The following is a 22,486-nucleotide window of genomic DNA, read 5'->3' as shown; positions in this document are numbered from 1 at the left end:
AACCCTTACTGAGTCCATGAGCTTAAGAAAAACAATGGCCACACCATCCAGCCAAGTGTTTTGAGTCAGAAACCTAAAGATCACACAAGATTTCTCCCTTTCTTTCCCCCCTACAACAGTTAATCAGCAAATCTTATGATCAGACTTTCAAACTAAAACTCAACTCCACTTCCTTCATCCACACTGCTGTCACTTGAATTGAGGCCACAACAATCATGTGGGACTGCAAGAGACCACTAACCATCCTTCTCCCTTTCACTGACCCTGCCACTCTCCTTTGTATCCCAAATTTCTTGATTTCTGCCCAAGAACCCACCAGGAGTATGAATAATGGTTTTAAAAATGACTATGTGCACTGCTTTTTTTTTAAAGAAAAAAAAAAAAGAAGGTGACTAGCTCTGCCTAAGATCAGGCAAGGTTTCAGAAGAAAAGACCTTTAGATCATTTCTTGAAGTACAAGCAGCAATTTTCCAGATGGGTGAAGTGTGTGTGGGAGAACACTTTGGGAAAAGGAATATCATGTACAAAAAGGCACTGAGGCGTGAATCAGCAGACTGTTTAGTAAACTACAGGCAGTTCAGGATGGGTAGGAAGCAAGGAGGGTGTGGGAGGAGTGAGGGAGGTAAATAGAATCTACCCATGAAGAGCCTGCTCCTATGAGGCATTCTGAGGAGTCTGACCACCTACTTGTAGTCCAGTGGTTACTAGTGCTTTGGGGTCATGGCTCTTTCAAAGTCCAGTGAAACTATGAGCTGGCCTCTCAGCAATTAAAAAAAGAAAAGAAAAGAAAAAGCACATTCACCAAAATAGTGGGTATAGTGTCCACAAATACCCTGAAGGCACAGAAATTGCTTGAACTTGAGGTCTAAAATTCTCTGATGTGCAACATGCCCTTTTTTAGTTTGTAAAAGTGGCTGGAAATACATACAACAAGCAGGAGGGTAATAGGATCCAATTTGTGTTTTAGAACAATAGCCAATTGTGTTGTGAAGAGATTAAAAATGAGTAAGACCAATGGTAAAATGAACAATTAAGACATCATTACAAACCTCGGGTTAGGATATGATGCACTGCCAAGAAATTGTTGAAAAAGAGTGATTCAAGCTATCAGATATTTACATGCAATACAATAGTTAAAATGATGTGATATTGATAAAAAAAAAAAGGAGGTGGAGAAATCAACAAAAAAGAAAATCCATAGGCAGAATTGTGTATTAAGTTTGCTCAGCTAAAACTTAAAAGAGAAAGGGTAGATCATTCAATAAATCATTGTCAGGACAAATGGAAATCTATTTGGAAAAATACTGTTAAAGAACTTATGTTTTCATACTCCAATACAAGAAAACAATTCCAGACAGATTAAGAACTGGATGAAAAGATAGAAAAAGTGTGTATAATCTTGGGATGGAAAAGTCCTTGCTAAACCCGACACTGAAGGCAGGAACTTCACAAGAAAAACATGTTAAGACTCAACCACATGCACAAAAATTTCTCATGTAAAAGTATACCAAAGAAAAAACCCAAAAGGTGACTAAGAAAATGGGAAACATATTTACATTATAGAAAACCTATAGACAAATAACATACTGTCTGTACTACATAAATATCTTCAATAAAATTAACTTAAAAATAAGCATCCCAAAAGAAAAGTAAGCAAAGAACATTAATAGGCAATTTACAAAAGAAAAAATGTCCAACCTCACTAGCATTTTAAGAAATGCAAATAAAACCACAGTGAGATACCATTTCCCCCATATCAGACTAGCAAAGTTTTTTAAAAACAATTACTTAAGATATGAGAAAATAGGCCCTCTCATGCACCACTAGAATAAATTCAAAGGAAATAACTTGCTGGAGGATAATTTGACAAAAATAACCAAACCTCTATAAATAAATACAATCTTTCACCCCACCAGCTATGCTTCCAGAAGTGTTTTCTAAAGAAACAAGTGTGGCATAGCTACAAGGAAATACATAATTTTTGTAGTAGCAAAAAATTTAAATTTGATTGGATAGGTAAATGGTATTTAACCATAAAATGTTATCCACATGTAAAACAGGTATGCTACAGAAGAATATTTAGAGAGATAGATGTTGACACCAATTTCTTGTTTGTTTGTTTTTTAAATGTTTATTCATTTTTGAGAGAGAGAGAATATTAACAGGGGAGTAGTAGAGAGAAAAGGAGACACAGAATCTGAAGCAGGCTCCAGGCTCAGGGCTGTCAGCAGTGCCAGATGCGCGGCTCGAACTCATGAACCATGAGATCATGCCCTGAGCCGAAGACAGAGGCTTAACCAACTGAGCCCCTCAGGTGCCCCTTGACACCTATTTCTTAAGGGAGAAAACAAACAAGAAATAAAAAGGCTATAAAATGGTATTATCATATATTAGCCTAGCACAACCCCACTACCACCCCATGCTACTATACCTAAACAAGAGAATACAAGTTCGTGGACACATGAATTTAAAGTGCAATGAATTCAGCTGTGCTGACACAACAAATAATAACTGATTTCAATAGCAGTGGTAGTGGTAGAAGAAATAATAATAGAACTAATACATGACAGTAACCAAATGGAAGTCTGACTCACAGTTAATGTGTGAGTAACAAAATTCAGATGGGGAGCCAGGTTTCAATAAGCCCTTCAATAACCTGATGTAATACCTCTGGTGTAGTATGATGAAACTTGTTAAGTCTCCTCACACTGGGGTCTTCATTCTGTCCTGCTCCTTCCCTCTGGCAATTCAGCCCAGAAATCAGAGGGAAAAATACATAGACGAAAACTACATACATATGGACAAGAAAACTATGATGGTACAGAAAAAGGTTTAGGTTGCTCTTGCAACCCCTGAGGGCCTCATCAAGTTCTCCAGGAGTGGCACAAGTTGATAACAACTGGAGAATATTGCCCCAGGATTAATGGTCTGACAGCTATTTGGCAACAGCCTTGGTATAAATTAGCACAGGAGGGATTGGATACTTTTCCGTGGCCTCCAGCTTACTTATGTGCACTGATCTCTAAGTATCCCAGTTTGTACAGAGCAGGGCAAAGGCCATGTTTTCATCCATTTCCAATATAATATTTTTATTTCAAAAGGTCTGTATGGGGCCCCTGAAAATCCATAAATATCATACAGATCATTTGACCAACCAATAAAATTGTATCATATACTTCAGAACAGTGTCTCAATCAGCCTGTACTTCATTTTAATATATGTTATCATAGAAGTTACTATCAGTAATATGGAAGCATAATTTATAATGGAAAACCCAGGTCTCTAATTAATTCCCATTTGCAGGCTGATGTTTGTGATTGCTAATTCCTTTGCCTCTGAGTCTCTCCTTTCAAAACTACAAACATGAGCGTTAGTCTAAGATGCAAGCAGTTGAACGTGAAGCAGACAAGAACAGCTTTTGAAATGGGGAGAGGGGAGAAGAAAGAAAACAAACACCCACACAAATGAGTGTGTGTTTAACAAGGGAAGTTATCTCAAAGGTCACAGACTGGTAGAGGAAATATGCTATTTACCATTGGTGGGGAAGGAAAAACCTCAAAGACACATAAAACTCATTCTAAATATTTGCCGCTCTGTGTTATTTAAACCCAGGATGCATGAGCAACGGATAGCTGAGTACACACTGAGAACACCACCCTCAAGGGTCCAGCTCCCTTTCTCAGCAGCGAGAAGCTGCTTTCACAAGGACCACACTGGTTTCAGCAGAATTATTATCATTATCCTGGGAAGGGAACCTCAGAGGATCTCTGGTTTTTCATCAGTAATTCTTTAGGGATATAATGTTTTAACTCCTTCTATTTATTTATAGTACATTCTAGTTCAATTATTTTGATTGATTTCATGATTTTACTTCCTATCATTTGTGTGGAGTCCCACTCGTAAAACTTGCTTGATCTATTTTGTTGACATTTATAGTCATTCCAAATAGTAGATAATGAATGATATCTGTTAAGAGAAATCCAACTTTTAGTCAATTCTGAAAATTTACACTGATGAAAAGGGCATCTTCCCCACAAATTAAATAAATGTGACTTTCCCTTTATATTTTGGAATTTCCAGGAAGGATTATTTAAAAGCAAAATAATCCAGTTACCAGAAGAACTCAAAACAAAACCTTGGTGTTATAAGACCTGACAGTATTTCTTGGAACATAATGTTATTAGTTTATAAACTTAAGCCAGGTACACAAACGCCTGTCCTATATATAATACACAACATTTTGCTTCAGAAAATCCTTCAGTCATATTTTGACCATAAACATTCCTTGATAATCCCACCAATGGGAGCTTTGGACTATGTTTTCCATTTCACATATATGCAAGTGGGCAAAGATGTACATTCTCATTCTGGAGATGTTTATTTCCTTCCCCCACCCCTCCACCATCAACAAACCCACACTTCTCTCCTGAAATATGTTTTCTCACTTACCTTGGGCATAAAAATCCGAAACAGGATCACTGTTGCAGTGGAGCCAGCATCAGAATGTGGCCAAAGAAAATGAAATCTCAGTTCCTACCAACAATACAAATCTCTGATATTCAATAGCAGGGGCGGGGGGGGTGGGGAAGGGGAGCTAACTGCCCATCTAATCTCAGAGCTTTCATAGCAGGTATTTTAATGAAAACAATTCAAGCTCCTGACGCAACACAGGGTAGACTTTGCATAATATTTAGTTTCTAATGCCTCGAAAAAGGTACCTGATATTTATTTATGATCCAAATATATTAAGTCTGAAATGGAAAAGCTTCTAGAATTTCCAAAGAGACTACATAAAAGTGCCTGAATAATTATTAGCAAATAAGTTGAAAACATTTTTAGTTCCCTTTTAGGTTTCTCTGGTTATTATTTGTTCACCCCATCCGACCTCCACACACTAGGTCATGACAACATGTTTAAAAGACTTTAACACACAAATCATTCACTTGATTGTTAAAATCTCCCTGGAGCCCATTTTTAAAGATCACTTGGAAAAATACTGGGAGATATTGTCAAATGTCCCAAATTCAGAAGTGCAAAGACCCTACGAAAAGTCGAGAGAGGAGGTTTCCTAAGGGGCTCTGAAATACACAAGTTCCTCAGGAATGGAACTGAAAAGAAACCATTATTGTCCCAAATCATAAAAGGAGAAACTTAATTCCTATTTAATTGGAATTAAACAATCACAAGTTCACAAACTCATTATTTTATTAAGTCACCTTTGATGAGAAAGATAGAAATGACATATAAACGAGCTGGTTCAGGGACTTATTTTTAATTTGATATCAATTCTAACCCCAAGTCCATTACAATATGTAATTATTTAATTAACCTTATCCACAGCCTATTTTGGGCAAATTGCATTTGCAGCAAAATGAAGAAAAAGGGTTATTTATTTTACTTGGTGGAGAGAAGAACAGAAAGAAATGATGAGTGAACCATTAAAAACATAACTTTAATATGCATCATTTCTTTGTAGAACAATTCAATGAGAACACAAGGTCAAGAACTGAAAAGCGTATGTTAATAGTTTACCTCATAGCAGAATAAATTTGGGGAAATCACTTAACCTCAATTTTATGAAAAGTACATCAGGGGAAGTATTATGCTTTCCCCCACAATACAAAAGTATATTATAAATAAAATTCACTGCCTGTTCAAACTGAACTGTACAGAGGTAATTGGCCATAGACATGGGGATATCTATCATCACCTAGAGAAAATAAGACTGACCACTGATAGTGGTCACTGATAGAGCTCTGCATTCATTAAGCACATGTCGGTGGAGTAAATGAATGAACTGACAGTCTACAGCCCAGAAGATCACCAGACTCTCCAAGTATCATGTGGTAGACAAGCCCCAGTGCTTTCCAAGATCCCTAGATGCTCACTTAAGACCAAAATTGAATCAAGCACCTATTTCTGCTACTGCCTTCAACCATCTCTTTTTGCCCCCATCTCTATTATTTGTCTCTTTGCTCCAGGACAACCCAACTTTGCTCCAAGAGAATTCACAATGTAATACATTCCTAAGAGAAGAGGCCAAGGTTATAACCTAACCTTTTTGAACTCTCCCACTAACTATCAGCCTTAGGGAAGTCAGGATAGATTTATTTCCCAGCCACAGAAGGACTGGAGGCTGAATTTGACCAATAGTCTGCTGATGTCAAGGATTTTAGAATGACTCTATTCCTCCCAAGTGGGAAAACTAGCAGGAGTTAAAAAGGTGTTGAGAGCATTGGAAAAGCCAAAGGAAGAGTTTCCTTTTATCCCTAATTCATGAGACCTACTGCTGGACTCTGTACAAAACCCAAAAAGGGAAACCCAAGTGACTGTCCTATCAGTTTAGTAATGTTCTGTGGCGTGACTGGTAACAGCATCTTCACTGACCGAGATGTGTGGGTGATGCCTTGCTGGGCTTGTTGCAAAACAAATGGTACATAAAAGTGAAATGAAATGAGAGTTACCATTATTAATTATATACTGATGATAATAAAGAATTCTTACTACTCTCAAAAGCCCAGACAATAATCCAAATGGTTTTTCTCATTCAACCAAAAGAGTCTAAATAGTTTCACAGGAAGGTTTAATTAACACCAAAAACACAATCATATTTCTTATTCCTTCTCTTGGAAAGAATAAGCAGTTAAATAAAAAATAAAAACGCGAAAAGCCACAGAACTTAGATTTTCTATCATTGAGAATCCTCAGCCCTTAGAAATTAACTGAATAAACCTTGAAAGGTAACTTGTCCAAAGAACCAAGAGCAAAATTCATAATTCTTTTCAACTAATCTAAGTATCATCTCATTTTCTGCTCATTTCCAAAATTATCAATCATACTGAATTACATTTTCACTTACTAAAAAAAGACTGGAACCCAAGTTCACATTTTCACCTCATTCTTGCTCAAATCAACAGCATAGCTACAAAACATCATAAGCATGTTCTCTGAATCCTTGGCTAGATTTAAGTGGCCAGAGAGTTATCCAGTCAACAGCCAACGACGTATATGTACACTCTCAGAGAGCAATGTATGTCTTATTTCATTCACTGAGTCCACGAACATTTCACCAACCAACTAAAAGACCCTGGGGAAAGAAGAAGGAGATTATGGAGGCTGCTCTCAAAAAGCTTAGAATTTGCTACAGAAGCCATATTTGCTTGCCAAATTATTTTAATATGAAGTAAAATGTAATGAATGCCACAAATAAGCTTTTTAAACAGTCAAACGTCCATGACATTTGAGAGACAACAGAGACACTGAGAAAGAACGTTCCCAGTATTTTAAAAATCAGTCCAGACAAGATCCCAGACTGTTAAACGTATCTGAGAAATCAAAGCATCACACAGCTGAAGGAGGAAAACACAAAATTTAAAAAAAAAAAAAAAAAAAAAAACTGTTTTAAAAGGAGCATCTTCATTTTTTCCTCCAACTACTTACACTCCAGAAAACATAAAGTGACATCAAATTTCTCCAATCAGACTTTGTCCACTCTCTGTGAGAAAACTAGTATGAAATGTACCAGCAACTTCAAGATTGAAAGGTGAAGCCAAGGAACTTCACATCATTATACATGTGCATTGGTCAAATTATCTTTAGGATTAAAAATCACATTTTGTTTTTTCAATTAACACTGTAAACATACACAGTCAGAAGCCTCTTACCTTTGCTGTTTAGTTACCCATCTGACTGCAGCTGAAATCAGCTCTTTATAATCCAATTTTGAGAAAAGGATGCATCTATTTAAAAGCACAGCTCGTTTGCCCAAGTACAAAGTTGACTGAATTCTCCTAGACTAGAAAGAGATTGGCGTGTTTGCTTGTGCAGATCAGATTATTTAATTGCAAAACTGGGAATTATTCCATAGATGTGAATGCGTATCTAATTTATGTCACAAAGGAGAGATTATACTCTTAGGGGAAGTTATTTACTTACTCATTTTCCTAACTAGATTTCCATGCACATGAGAATTTCAAGTCAGGAAAGCAGTGCCAACAATATTCCACCAGAGACAACCAAAAAGATCATAAATGTCTTGTTAACTGTAAATAATGATAAAATGAAGCTCTTTGGGGAATAGGATTTACAGCTGGTCTAGACTGAAGAGTTTTAAATTTATATTAACCCAAGAAAATTACAGTATACTGATTTCAGTTTAAGCATTAAGTTTGTTGGACATTTTGCCACAGAATAAGAAAAATCAAGGGAAAGGACCAACTCCTTTAAGTTTTTACAAAATATTTTTTGCAATTGAAAGGTCTGTAGCTCATCCTCCCCTGCATACATTGACATCTTGCCCTCTAACTTAAGTACATTCTGGTCTGCAGTGACTTACCTGAATTTGTTTGTCTGTAGTTGTTACCATAAATTTCTAAGCTATCTTAAAGTGATTTTTTGAGGAAAAAACTTATCAGGGCATCTCTTAAGTTCTTTTGTGTTCGTGTCCCAGTTTTCTTCTCCTTCCTTGTCACCACAGAAGTACACCTACATCAAGTCTATTAACTTTTGGTGGCTTATTTATTTTTACTTGAGTGAATCTAGAAGTGTTTTTAAGAAAAGAATTGGACTGGGAAATAGAAGGTAAGGAACCTGGTCATTGTTTAGCCTCAGGCTGGTTAAAGAATTCACTGAACCAGTCTTCTAGTTCCTCCATGAGGAGGACTCTACTACATGATTAATCTCAAGAGATTCTGACAACCCGGAAACCTGGTGACTCTCTACTCTCTGACTTGGGGCCTTATATGTGGATGCCATTTGTTACAATAAAAGATGGCTGGCCCTTCTCCTGATAGATATAAAACCAGACAAAGACAAAGGGCACATACATGAGGATAAAGTGTACATGACAGAGAAGCAGGCAGAGAGGAGTACATGGCAAGAGCAGGGGGAAGAGAGTGGAGAGGCAGAGAATGAGGACAGAGGAATCCAGAGACATGGTGGAGCAAGAGGGGGGAGCAGGGTAAAGCATTTCATAAAAAAGAGAAGACACTACAAAAGTACATACAGTTGAGGGGTGCATGGGTGGCTAATTTAATTAAGCATCTGACCCTTGATCTTGGCTCAGGTCATGATAGCATGTAGCCTGCTTGGGATTTGGTGTCTCTCTCTTTCTCTCTCTGCCCCTCTCTCTCTCTCAAAATAAATAAATGAACTTTAAGAAAAAAGTATATGCAGATGAGAGAACAAAAGAAAGTTCTAAATAACAGTACATACCCCTAATTACTGAGCATAAAACCTGAGAATTTTCATAGGCATTTTTTTACATGGTAACAAACACCTACAGTTATCTTCTTCTCTCCAAGAAGAAAAATAAATGCAAACTACTCAGATATTGAAATATAACTTTAAATCTCTGTAAATATTTGTAAAGAGATGGTTATCTTCTATTAGGTGTTTACTAAACACTAAACAATGACTTTTTAAACAATCATACATTATCATTAAAAAAATAAGCACAAGAGAATGCTAGCACAGGACCTGGGAGGCAGTAAGCATAAATAAAGCTCAGAAAGAGAGAAGTAGAGAGGAAAGAAATAAAGACTCTATTTTAAAGTAATGTGTAAATGGTCTTCCTGAGCTCAGAGACCATACATTTAATGGTGAGAAGACATAATGTAAAATAGGTTCACACAAAATTGGTTAAGGTTCTGAACAAGCTACAAGTACAAACCAGAGTAAAAAAGTTAAGTACTCAGAACTCAACAAGAATCCTGAACATACTATAACAAACGAACACACACATACACACACACTCCTTTACAGTCTAGCATTCAAGGCAAGGGACAAATTTACAGAAAATCAAAGATTTCATTGTTGATGAATTAACAATGATCACCACAATCACCACTAGTAGAGACTCTCTAGAGATGTCTCTGAAGAACAGGCATCCCTAGCTCTTACATCACTCGTGTCCATAGAACAATAACCACTACTGCTCCACACTCAGACCAGGAAGGTATGCGAGGACCTCAGTGGTCAATTAAAGACCAGTTACTCCAAGTAGTGTGCTTTACATCCAACTCATTTAAAATGGCTTCCCGGTATAGATCTTGAAATATGATCCCATCTATAAAATTAATGGAGCCAAAGGCCCCCAGCCAGTAGCCCACTGTCCTTCTCTTTCCCAGCTTTCATTCTGTTCTTTAGTGAGAGGAGCCTTTCAAGGGGACACTCCAACCTGCCCTTCCAAGGTTCACATACAATCACACACTCTTTAGTCCTAGGAATGCTCACACATGAGGGGTGGAGTTCAACCTTGGGAGATTTGACCCCAAGACAGGCCCACACACGTTCTAGAAGTAATTAGGGGATCCCTTAGGCAGGGGAATATAGTGTCCTGAGTGGTTCAGAAGTGGGGGTGAGGGTGCTTTCCATGACAATGCCCCTTGGCCCTTTAAAGTAAGGGACTCTTGCCCCAGGTCCAAGGGTGTCTTTACTGTTGATAAGAAATTTTTGTCTTCATCTGGATTCACCAGAAAATCTAACTGGTTGTATCTCCTATTCCAAGCAGGAGACGGGATAGTATTTGCTGTGTTGTGTAGCGAAAATAATGAACATAAGCGCTAAAATTACCTCAGCTCAGGTGCTCAAATTATTTTGGTTTTAATACCACAGAGTTTACAGCACAAGAAGATGTATTTCCTTCAGCAAGAAAATCCTAGACACAAGATATGTACTGCTTAAGAATAAGCTAACACTAGCTTCCTGTAGTGAGCTTTGTGAGCTCATAGTTAGCAACCAAGCAGAGAACCAAGTTTTTGTCTCAATTTCTCTCTCCTTATTCTCAGTCTACAAATCATCATGGGTCAAGGCTAAGTGATGTGAAAAAGCCAAATTTAATAATGAATCTTCCCTTTCTTTCTCTCTTCTTGTAACACCTTTCCTGCTGGGAAGCCTCTGAATATGGGCAGAGTAATAGGAAGACAAAAAAGAAATGTGTCCTAACAGGCTTGTAGTGTACCTGAAGAGACAGAATGTATATGAAATTTAGAAGTTTTAACAACCTGACCAAGTAACACAAGGATGCAAACGGATGGGTTATAAGGTCTTCTCTCTCCTTCTTCCAAAAGTCTCATCTGTCATAAGCTTTCCTCGAAATTTTGATTTAGAGACAGAAGACTTGACTTGAAGAACAAAAGAAATGGCTTAGAAGCATTTAGACACATTTCCTTCCTTCTCTGCTTACACTGTTCCAGTGCCCAGGGCTTGGGCCTTTTGAAGGGTGTTTGGACATCCTTATATAGACTATCTATACAATCTTTTAACTCTTATTTTTATTGATGTATCCAAATACTCACCAGTTCACTTTATTCTTTTTTATGGAAGGGTGAATAGTGATTCCACCTTAGTTTTTCCAACTCCTGTTTACACTGCTCTGGAATAGGACTTCCAAAGAGCAGGTAGTCCTGAAATCCTAGCACTCTCAATTCAGAGTCAGAGGACTCACATTCCAATTCCAATTCTAATTCTTAAAGGCCATGAAGAAGTTGTTGAACACTTCAGTGAGCCTCAATGTCAGCTATACAATGGGGAATTATTCCAGAAAAGAATAAATCAAATGACATGTGTGGGACAGCACAAAACATAGCAGTGCTGAATATCTGTGGTTGATATGAATATTCAGACCAGGTGTTCTCTGCTTTGAAATTTCTCAGAACAAGATGAGATCTATTTATGTATTCAGTTAACAATTTGTTGAGCTCCTACTATCTGTCACACTCTCCACTATGTATGTGTGAGAACCACAAGAGCTGAGCTATCCTGTCACTACTGGACCATTTCTATCTTCAAATTACCACTCTTCTAGTATCTTCCCCTCTTGGGAAATAGTTAAGAAAGTATGTCACATTTGTTTGTTTAAATTCTATCTGTTTTCAGCATTTTGGAATGAAGCCTATCCCTCCCTGGGCTTCATTACACATCAAAATTCCTACAGTTGGTGTTTTGTTTAAGATACATTAATCAGCACTGTCTCCAAAAGTTCTCTCTTGGGTTTGACAAAAGAGAATTAAAACCTATCTGGACTTTATCAAGCCTGGTGTTCAGGCTGCCCTGGGGGACTAGAGTTGGTAAAGCTAAATTAAATTGTGAATAATGGAAGTTTTCAGTAATCAAAGAAGAAAAGCAGTAATGAGCAACTCGCAATGATAATGAGTAAGCATACATGCTGCACACCAGGTCCCATCTGATATTTATTCTGCAACCTCGATGCACCCCTCCTCATTCTCCCACCACTGGATACCAAAACTGGAACAAGCAAATATCTGAATAATAATTCCTGCTCAGTTGAGTCCCTAGTTACAACCAAATAAAGGCAGACTAGCTTCTTTAAAGCTTAGATACCAAGAGCACCATGCTACTGAACAATTAATTAACAATTAACACACCCAAAGCAACATGACTTGGTACCAGTTTTATTGGTTACAAACGGGCAATAGCACAGTTGTCTGAAGCATCACTTTACACTATTAATTCCAGGGAAATCGCATACTGATTATTAAACTGGAAACGTTTTTAAAATGGAAAAGCCATAGCTGTTCAGACCCCAGACAAGCTAATACATAAATGCCTGCATAGAGGAGTTTGCCAACTTATTTTTGATGCAACTATTGGCAAAAATTATTGATTGTATAAAATTAGTTGTTTTTTTAAATTTTTTTCACATTTGTGTTATTTTTGAGACAGAGAGAGAGAGAGACAGAGTGTGAGTGGAGGAGGAGCAGAGAGAGAGGGAGACACAGAATTGGAAGCAGGCTCCAGGCTCCCAGCTGTCAGCACAAAGCCTGACACGGGGCTCAAACCCCTGAACCGTGAGATCATGACCCGAGCTGAAGTCGGGCACTTAACCGACTGAGCCACCCAGGCACCCCTAAAATTACTTCTGTATATCCTTAGTGGAGTCTATTTTCCCTCATCTAGATTACTATTAGGAAAAGAATGAGTGCCCTCAAAATAAGAAGAAAGAAAAATAAAGAAAGAAAAAGTGCAAAAAATAAAATGATTTTCAGCTCCTCTCTTCAAACGCTTATCTTTTCCATGTGTTTATTCTGAGAGTACCATCTCTGTGCTATACACCGTGACCCTGTCTACAGAGCTTCCAATAATCCCCAAAAAGCAAAGTACTTCCAGCACTGGAAAATACCTGCTTGCCCTGCGAGCTAGCTCAATGCTAAGGAGGAAAAAGACAAAGTGTTTACTGACTTCAATAATTACCCCAAGGGGCACCTTGGTGGCTCAGGTGGTTAAGGGTCCAACTTCAGCTCAAGTCATGATCTCACGGTTCATGGGTTCGAGCCCCACATCGGCTGTGTGCTGACAGCTCAGAGCCTGGAGCCTGATTCCGATTCTGTGTCTCCCTCTTTCTCTGCCCCTCCCCCACTTGTTCGTGTTCTCTCTCTCTCTCCCCCCCTCATCTAAAATAAACATTAAAAAAAAGCAATTACTCCAAATATTTTCACAAATGAACACAGAAGAAATATCTGAGAACTGGCAAAGATTTAATTCTGTAATCACAATAGAGGAAAGTCTTTTCCATTTGACTGATCCTCAGATAAACAAAACCACAGTGGGAATGGCTGAGCAAACAGTTTTTCTATCTTCACACCCACACACTTGGTAAACATTCACCAAATTTCCATTGATGAAAAACACTGGAGAGAGGTGGCTTCCCTTTGGCTGACTTTAAAAACATTTAACCACATAGTTTAAGTTTTTGTTGTAGGCTGAAAACCAGAGTTATCATAAACATGTGGCATTTAAGGACAAGCCAGTCACAGGTAGGACAAGGACCTTCTATCACATCAGATGTAGGATATCTCTGGACAAAGTGCGATTCATGTCTGAAGTGTTCTTATTACAAACACTTCAAAATTCCATAATGAACCTGCTTTCCAGGGATGTTCGAGGGTGTGTTGGAACCAGGGTGTCTGAAAGGCTGAGGCATGTAACCCTAACTTGTGGCTGGTGCTTTAGAGTGCTCCTCTCCTTCCCTCTTCTTACCATGCATTCCCATGAACCTAGAAGCCTGCAAGGCTGGGAGACATACCCACCTTCTAGACCATTCCCTAGATACCCATAACACTGGAATTCCCTGCCCCAAATGGTCTAAAGTCATTTAGAAGGCACTGTGTGGGTCTTTACCCTCCTAAGGACAGACTACTTCATGGCCAGAGTGCACACCCTCAGGCTTAAGAAGTGACCATGGGCAGTTGTTGGACAGTGGGTGTAGATAGAGTTTGAATGAGCAGACTGTCTCATCTACACTTGTTCCTACAAGACTCATTCAGTTCCACACAGAGCAGAGATAAGGCTGTGGGACAGGAAAGCTCTTGTCCTGGGCTCACAAATGTTAGGGGTAGCCTGGAATAAGATAAATTACAGGCTGAAACGAGTGCTATTCAGTGATGCCAGGAAACATCTTCCCTCTCTCTCCTATACTCACGGTGAACATGTAATATTATCTAAAGCAGGACACCACTGACTATAAAATGGAATACCAGCTCCAGAGGCAAAGCCAAGATGGTCTTGCAAACTGGGCTATAAAGTCATCCTAACTGCACCAAACTGAAGGCCATGGTTTCCCTTATAATGACCCCTCATTAACTCAGAGCCCAGAGCTCCATAAATAATTGCCATCCATTGGCATTCAGCATTTTTCTTTCCCATCAGGTTCTTTTTTCTCATTAGAGATTGTTTATGCTTGGTGCTCCCAAGAAGTAAATAAAACTTCATTATCGTCATATATAACAGACTTTGGGTATATAACAGAAGCATCATATGTACTTCGAGCTTCTGTTGTTTATCTGCAATGCTATTCAATCTGTTAAATTTGTACATTGTCATCCTAATGAAAGGCATAACAAATAAAAGAGAAACCTATGAAACCAGAGAAGCATCAGAAATCTACAAACATACCAAGTCAAGTTGGACAGTTGGATTCCTGCATGTTGTAGAAAATCAAAGGCAAACAGTACATAAGTTTAAAATAAAACACTGTGATGGTCCTTTCTGGAGCCAAGCCAGCACCGGGCCTGGGAATGCAAGATTTAGCCAGGACCAATCAGTGTCTTCCAGAATCTCACACCCTAGAGGAGGGAGATTTTGGTAAGGCCTAAGGCTACATCCTTTACACCTGGTTAATGTGTCTCTCCTGCTGCTTCTTGGCTAATCCCAGCAGCCTGGTTTCACCTCACAGCTGTTACTCAACACACACACACACACACACACACACACACACACACACACACACACACATTCTTCCTACAATGTTTCCAGCCAAACTGCCCTACTGCCTGCCATTACTTACACACTAGCAGTTCTTAAACATGACCACACATTACAGTTACTCTGGGAGCTTTTCTAACATGCAGATTCCCAAACAACATCCCACAGAGACTGAATCAGCATGTCTGTGGTGAGGCCAGGACATTTCTAACTTTATAAAACAATCTGGATGACCACGAATGCTTAACATGATAACCCCTGGAAAGGCTCAGCTAAAGCAGCAACACAAGTAGGCAGGCACACTGTCCCATCAGAAGGCAGCCACACCATTATGCTACTAGGCTGGGGTCTTCCCAGATGGAAATGAAGAATGAAGATTCAGTGACCAACACCCTGGCATGAGGCACCACAACAAACAATTATCCTTTCCTGCCACAGCCAAGCTCCAACCACCTGTCCATTCCCACATTTCCCAGATGATTTCAGTATGGACTCCCTTTTGTGAGAAACTAAGCTTTATTCATCATTAAAAGTACATACATGCAGCAAGTTCATAGAAATTTTACAATAATCTACTTTTTTATTCAGTCTTTAATCCCTAATCCAATGATAAAACTGTTCTTATGAGTTAAATTTTGAGGCATTTCTTTGCCTTCTCTCCCTCTTCCTCTCCCTCCTACACACACACACCCAGACTGTAATCTGTGTTTTGTTTGCTTGTTTGTTTGTTTTGTCTGATGATTCTCAATGAGCAGAGGTCCAACCCTCCCAGGAGAACACATCAACATCTCCAGAAAACCATGTAATTTTTCTATTTGTGAAAATGAATCAAATGCTTTCAAAGGATAAGAATGCTGGTAGCTTCATCTTTGAATCATTCAGAATATTGAAGGGAAGGAATTATAGTCATCAATCAACTTGAATTTAGTGTTTTACAACTAGCCCAGTGTAATCAGAAATAAGCCTAAGTTTGTAAGTAAAATTAGAGAAATGCCATCAGGTAGAAAGTCCTTCTCATCAGCAGAAAGGTTGATCACAGGGATTCAGTCATCAGACCAGCTGTTCCCATCACAGGCCATCCCACAGATAGGGCAGCTGTGCAGGAAGCAAAGGAGATGAAAAGATACCCCAGAACAGTTCAGGGTCACCAAGGTTGGTAAGCTAATCGGTGCGCTGAATTCAGCTTCCCCTGGAAGCCCAGCTGATCCTGACAGCCAAAAATCTCATCAGGGAAGAGAGCAATTCAATGGGAAGCATGGGATCTTAGTTGCCACCCATCACGCTGACACATTTTGAAGGAGGAAGGAAAAAATAAAAACACCAGACCCAAATGGGGAAAATGAACCCACTTTCCGAATACCTCCTAAGCTCAATAAACACTCCTCAATATATATGATTAACTTATACCCTCCTGCTCTTGCTTTATTATTCTTTTAACTAAGTTTCAGATAATTTTCCTTAAGTAGTTTAAAAAAGAAACTAAATGCTCGCCCTCCATAAATCATGACTTCCATAAATCACAAGACAGAAACTACCTAAAGTTTCATTTGTATAAACATAAATTTGTTATGAAATAGCTTAAAATAAAGTTTGAAAAAACATGCACAGAGACCTTCACATTGGTCGGTGTGGGATGGCCCAAGATTTCTATTCCAGTCACTTAGCTCCTTTCTACTGTAAACATTTGTTACTTGTATGCTTTTTGAGCTCAAAAAAAGAGGAGAAAAACAGGGAAGTTATCTACCAATGGAAGTTATCAGCATCAGACATTAGAATTAATTTTCAAGACTCCAGGAACAACTGGCTAACATGAGATTTCTAATATTATTACTGATTTGGCCGTGTTATCCACCACTGCCAAAGTCCACCCACCGGTACAATAGAAGTATTTGCCTGAAACCATATTTTGAGATATAGGAACAAGATGGGCACAAATGACAGCTTCCTTACTCTCATGAAATAGCCACTGATTACACAAATCATCTGCTTGCAGTTCAAGACAGAGACCTCCAAAGATAAATAAGGCTGTCTCCTATCACTGAATTGAAAAATACATTCATTTAGAAATGATTCAGTGTCACAACTGACATTGTAAGTGTATAGTTCTTACTTCCACTTTTAACAAGGCTGTAAGACAAGAGGCAGATACCAAAGGTATAGCGATTTAAATAGGCTCTATTCATCTCCCTCTGACTTCAAGATAATGCTCAAAAATACATGTTGGGTTGGGGTGCCTGGGTGTCTCAGTCAGTTAAGCATTTGACCCTTGAATTCAGCCCAGACTGTGATCTCACAGTCATGGGATCCAGCCTTACATCAGGCCCTGAGCTTGGTGTGAGGCCTGCTTGGGATTCTCTCTTCCTCTCTCTGTGTCCTTTCCCTGCTCTCTCATGCGCGCGCACACACACACACACACACACACACACACACACACACTCTCTCTCTCTCTCTCTCTCTCTCTCTAAATAAACATATCTAAAAAAAAATTAATGTTGGGTTTAGTATTTTACAAAAGGTTTTTTTTTAAACATTAATTTTTGGGGAGCGCCAGAGTGGCTCAGTCAGTTGAGCCTCCGACTTCAGCTCAAGTCATGATCTCACAGTTTATGGGTCCAAGCCCAGCATCGGGCTCTGTGCTGACAGCTCAGAGCCTGGAGCCTGCTTCGGAATCTGTGTCTCCCCCTCTCTCTGCCCATTCCCTGCTCATGTTTTGTCTCTCTCTCTCTCAAAAAAAAAAAAAAACCATTAAAAACAAAAATTTGGTGGTGAAAGGAGGAGCCAAGATCGCAGAACAGCATGGAGGTATTTTTGTGTCTCGTGTCCATAAAATACAGCCAGACCAACACTAAACCATCCTGCACACCTAAAAACGGATTTGAGGACTAACACAACAATCTGCACAACCTGAACCACAGAACTCATCAGGTACACGGCGCGGAGAGGTGAACTGGGGAGGAGAGAAGTCGCAGAGGGCAGGGAGCTGTTTACACTTGTGGAGATACGACAGAGGGGTTGGGGGGCAGGGTATGGGAAAAGCACCCCCCCCCCCACCAAAAACAGCTGGAGAGAAAAATGGAGAAGTGGAAACAGCCACAGGGACTGAACTAAAAAGGGATAAAGGACCAAGGAGAAAGTTTAAATTCCACTAAGACTCTATAAACAGCAGTAGAGCAGAGTTTGAAACTCCACACCATGAAACCTGGTGGTGCTCTGGTGGGAAGGGCAAATCCCCAGGAGCAGAATGAAGTCCTTAGGCCACACAGGGAGAGGTGGTTCCCCTGCTGGGAGGACATTTGGTAGAGTCCGTGTGGCTACCCCAGCAGACCCCAGAGAACAACCACATTCACTGGTCATGGAACAAGGTCATTAAGGGTGAGGCCTGGTGCCAGATGTGTGTTGTGATTTTCCATAATCCCTGAACCACTGCTGCTACATGATTGCATGAACTTTTTCTGGGGCAAGCTGGCACCCAGCCACAGTCTCTGGGCATCGGCAGCAGCATGGTCCCACAAACAGTCCTAGGTGTGGCTAGTACCCAGGCTTTGCTCAGTGAGACCCTCCCACAGAGTGGCAGAACAGGTCAAAGCCACAGTCCCTCAGAAATAAGGGGTCAGGAAAAACAGCCACATCTGAGATAAAACTCAGGAGGGAGGATGGAAGTGGATGGAAGCCAGAAACAAAGGACAGTGCACAATTGCTGATCAGGGAGAACAGAATTCTGATATGAGAGACTGGGTAGCTGGGTAACATCATTTTCACACCTCCTGCACATGAGCATACATACCTACATGTGCCACAACAATCCACCCCAGTAGGCTAGCAGCGCCATCTAGTGGAGAATGGAGCCATTACACTAAGCCCCGCCCAACTAGGCCAACCTAGCTCTTCAGGAACACAAGTCTCTCTGCCTGCTTAGTTTATGGACTACAAAGTGCTTCATAGTTTGACTTCTAGGGCAAATGGTGTAATTTCAACCGTATTTCAGTCTGTTCATTGGTCCATCTATTCAATTTTCTTTTTTGTTTCTTTTTTGTTTCTTTTCTTTTTCTTGAATACAGAAAGAGAAATATTTGTTTTTATTTTCAATTTTTATTAAAATATTTTTTTCTACTATATTTTTTAATTTTATAAATTTTTCAATTTCTATTTTACTTCCACCATTTCATTTTATTCTATTTCACTGTATTCATTTTTTCAAATTTTCAAAGGAATTCACCCCAAAAGAAAGAGCAGGAAGAAACGACAGCAGGGACTTAACCAACACAGATACAAGGAAAATGTCTGAACCAGATTTTAGAATCATGAAAATAAGAATAATAGCTGGAGTCAAAAATATATTAGAATCCCTTTCTGCGGAGATATAAGAAGTAAAATTTAGTCAGGATGAAATAAAAAATGCTATAACTGAGCTGCAATCTCGAATAAATGCCATGGCGGCAAGAATGGATGAGGCAGAACAGTGAATGAATATAAAGGACAAATTTATGGAGAATAATGAAGTAGAAAAAAGAGAGAGAGACTAAGGCAAAAGAGCACAATTTAAGAATTAGAGAAACCAGTGACTCATTAAAAAGGAACAACATCAGAATCATAGGGGTCCCAGGAGATGAAGAGAGAGAAAAAGGGGTAGAAGGGTTATGTGAGCAAATCATACTGGAAAACTTTCCTAACCTAGGGAAGACAGACATCAAAATCCAGGAAGCACACAGGACTCCCATGAGATTCAACAAAAACCATCAACAAGGCATATCATAGTCAAATTCACAAAAAACTCAGGCAAGGAAAGAATCATGAAAGCAGCAAGGGAAAAAAGTCCTTAACCTACAAGGGAAGACAGATCAGGTTTGCAGCAGACCTATCCACAGAAACTTGGCCGTCCAGAAAGGAGTGACAGGATATATTCAGTGTTCTGAATAGGGGAAATATGCAGCCAAGAATTCTTTATCCAGGAAGGCTGTCATTTAAAATAGAAAGAGAGATTAAAAGTTTCCCAAACAAACAAAAATTAAAGGAGTTTGTGACCACTAAAACAGCCCTGCAAGAAATTTTAAAAGGAACTCTCTGAGGGGAAAAAAGATGAAAAAAATAAATAAAGACTAAAAGCAACAAAGACTAGAAAGGACCAGATACCACCACCAGACACTCCAACTCTACAAGAAACATAATAGCAATAAATTCTTGTCTTTCAGTACTCTAAACATCAATGGACTTAATGCTCCAATCAAAAGACATAGGGTAACAGAATTGGATAAGGAAGCAAGATCCATCTGTATACTGTTTACAAGAGACCCACTTTAGACCTAAAGACACCTTGAGATTAAAAATAAGGGGATGGAGAACCATCTATCATGCTAATGGCCGATGAAAGAAAGCCATAATAGCCATGCTTATATCACTCAATCTAGACTTTAAAATAAAGATTGTAACAAGAGATGAAGGAGGACATTATATCATAATTAAGGGGTCTATCCACCAAGAAGACCTAACAATTGTAAACATTTATGCTCCAAATATGAGAGCACTCAAATATATAAATCAATTAATCACAAACATAAAGACACACATTGATAATAATACCATTATAGTAGGGGACTTCAACACCCTCCTTCAGCAATGGACAGATCATCTAAACACAAAATCAACAAGGAAACAATGGCTTTGAATGACACACTGGTCCAGATGGACCTAACTGATATATTCAGAACATTTCATCCTAAAGCAGCAGAATATACATTCTTCTCCAGTGCACATGGAATGTTTTCCAGAATAGACCACATATTGGGACACAAATCAGCCCTCAACAAGTACAAAAAGATCGAGATCATACCATGCATATTTTCAGACCACAATGCTAGGAAACTTGAAAACAACCACAAGAAAAAAATTGGAAAAGTAACAAATACTTGGAGACTAAAGAACATCCTACTAAAGAATGAATGGCATAACCAAGAAGTCAAAGAGGAAATTAAAAAGTACATGGGAACCAATGAAAATAATAACCCCACAGCCCCAAACCTCGGGGATGTAGCAAAGGTGGTCATAAGAGGAAGTATATAGCAATCCAGGCCTTCCTATAGAAGGAAGAAAGGTCTCAGGTACACAACCTAACCTAACACCTTAAAGAACTGGAAAAAGAACAGCAAGTAAAACCCAAAACCAGCAGAAGACACGAAATAATAAAGATTAGAGCAGAAATCAATGCTATCGAAACCAAAAAAAACAGAACAATGAAACCAGAAGGTGGTTCTTTGAAAGAATTAACAAAATTGATAAACCACTAGTCAGTTTGATCAAAAAGGAAAAGGAAAGGACCCAAATAAAACCAAGAATGAAAGAGGAGAGATCACAACCAACACAGCAGAATTAAAAACAATAATAAGAGAATATTATGAACAATTATGCCAATAAAAATGGGTAATCTGGAAGGAATGGACAAATTCCTAGAAACATATACACTACCAAAACTGAAACAAGAAGAAATAGAAAATTTGAACAGACCTATAACCAGTAAAGAAGTTGAGTTAGTAATCAATCTCCCAAAAAACAAGAGTCCAGGGCCAGATGGCTTTCCAGGGGGAATTCTACCAAACATTTAAGGAAGACTTAACACCTGTTCTTTTGAAGCTGTTCCAAAAAATAGCAATGGAAGGAAAATTTCCAAACTCATCCTATGAAGCCAGCATTACTTTGATTCCAAACCAGAGAGACCCCACTAAAAAGGAGAACTATAGACCAATTTCCCTGATGAATATGGATGCAAAAATCCTCAACAAGGTATTAGCCAACTGGATCCAACAACACATTAAAAAAGTTATTCACCAGGACCAAGCAAGATTTATACCTGGGATGCAGGGCTGGTTCAATATCCACAAAACAATTAACATGATACATCACATCAATAAAAGAAAGGACAAGAACCATATGATCCTCTCAATTGATGCAGAAAAAGCATTTGACGAAATACAGCATCTTTCTTGATAAAAACCCTCAAGAAAGTAGGGATAGAAGGAGCATACCTCAAAATCATAAAAGCCGTATATGAACAACCCAATGCTAATATCATCCTCAATGGGGACAAACTGAGAGCTTTCCCCCTAAGGGCAGGAACAAGACAGGGATGTCCACTCTCGCCACTGTTATTCAACATAGTATTTCAAGTCTTAGCCTCAGCAATCAGACAACACAAAGAAATAAAAGGCATCCAAATTGGCCAGGAGGTGGTCAAACATTGACTATTTGCAGATGACATGATATTCTATATGAA

At 38.9% G+C, this 22,486-nt stretch overlaps 1 protein-coding gene across 3 annotated transcripts in view; it reads right to left on the bottom strand.

Annotated features, from left to right (window-relative positions):
* The window catches only part of LOC128778304 (cAMP-specific 3',5'-cyclic phosphodiesterase 4D-like), a 475,712-nt gene that overhangs the window by 395,455 nt on the left and 57,771 nt on the right, over positions 1-22,486 (bottom strand). The gene's annotated exons all lie outside the window — the stretch shown is intronic.

This window comes from Panthera pardus, unplaced genomic scaffold (assembly GCF_024362965.1).
Source record: "Panthera pardus isolate Hobbes unplaced genomic scaffold, ASM2436296v1 HiC_scaffold_2, whole genome shotgun sequence".
In the NCBI taxonomy this organism is placed as follows: domain Eukaryota; kingdom Metazoa; phylum Chordata; class Mammalia; order Carnivora; family Felidae; genus Panthera; species Panthera pardus.
This window is presented reverse-complemented; position numbering and strand designations above follow the sequence as displayed.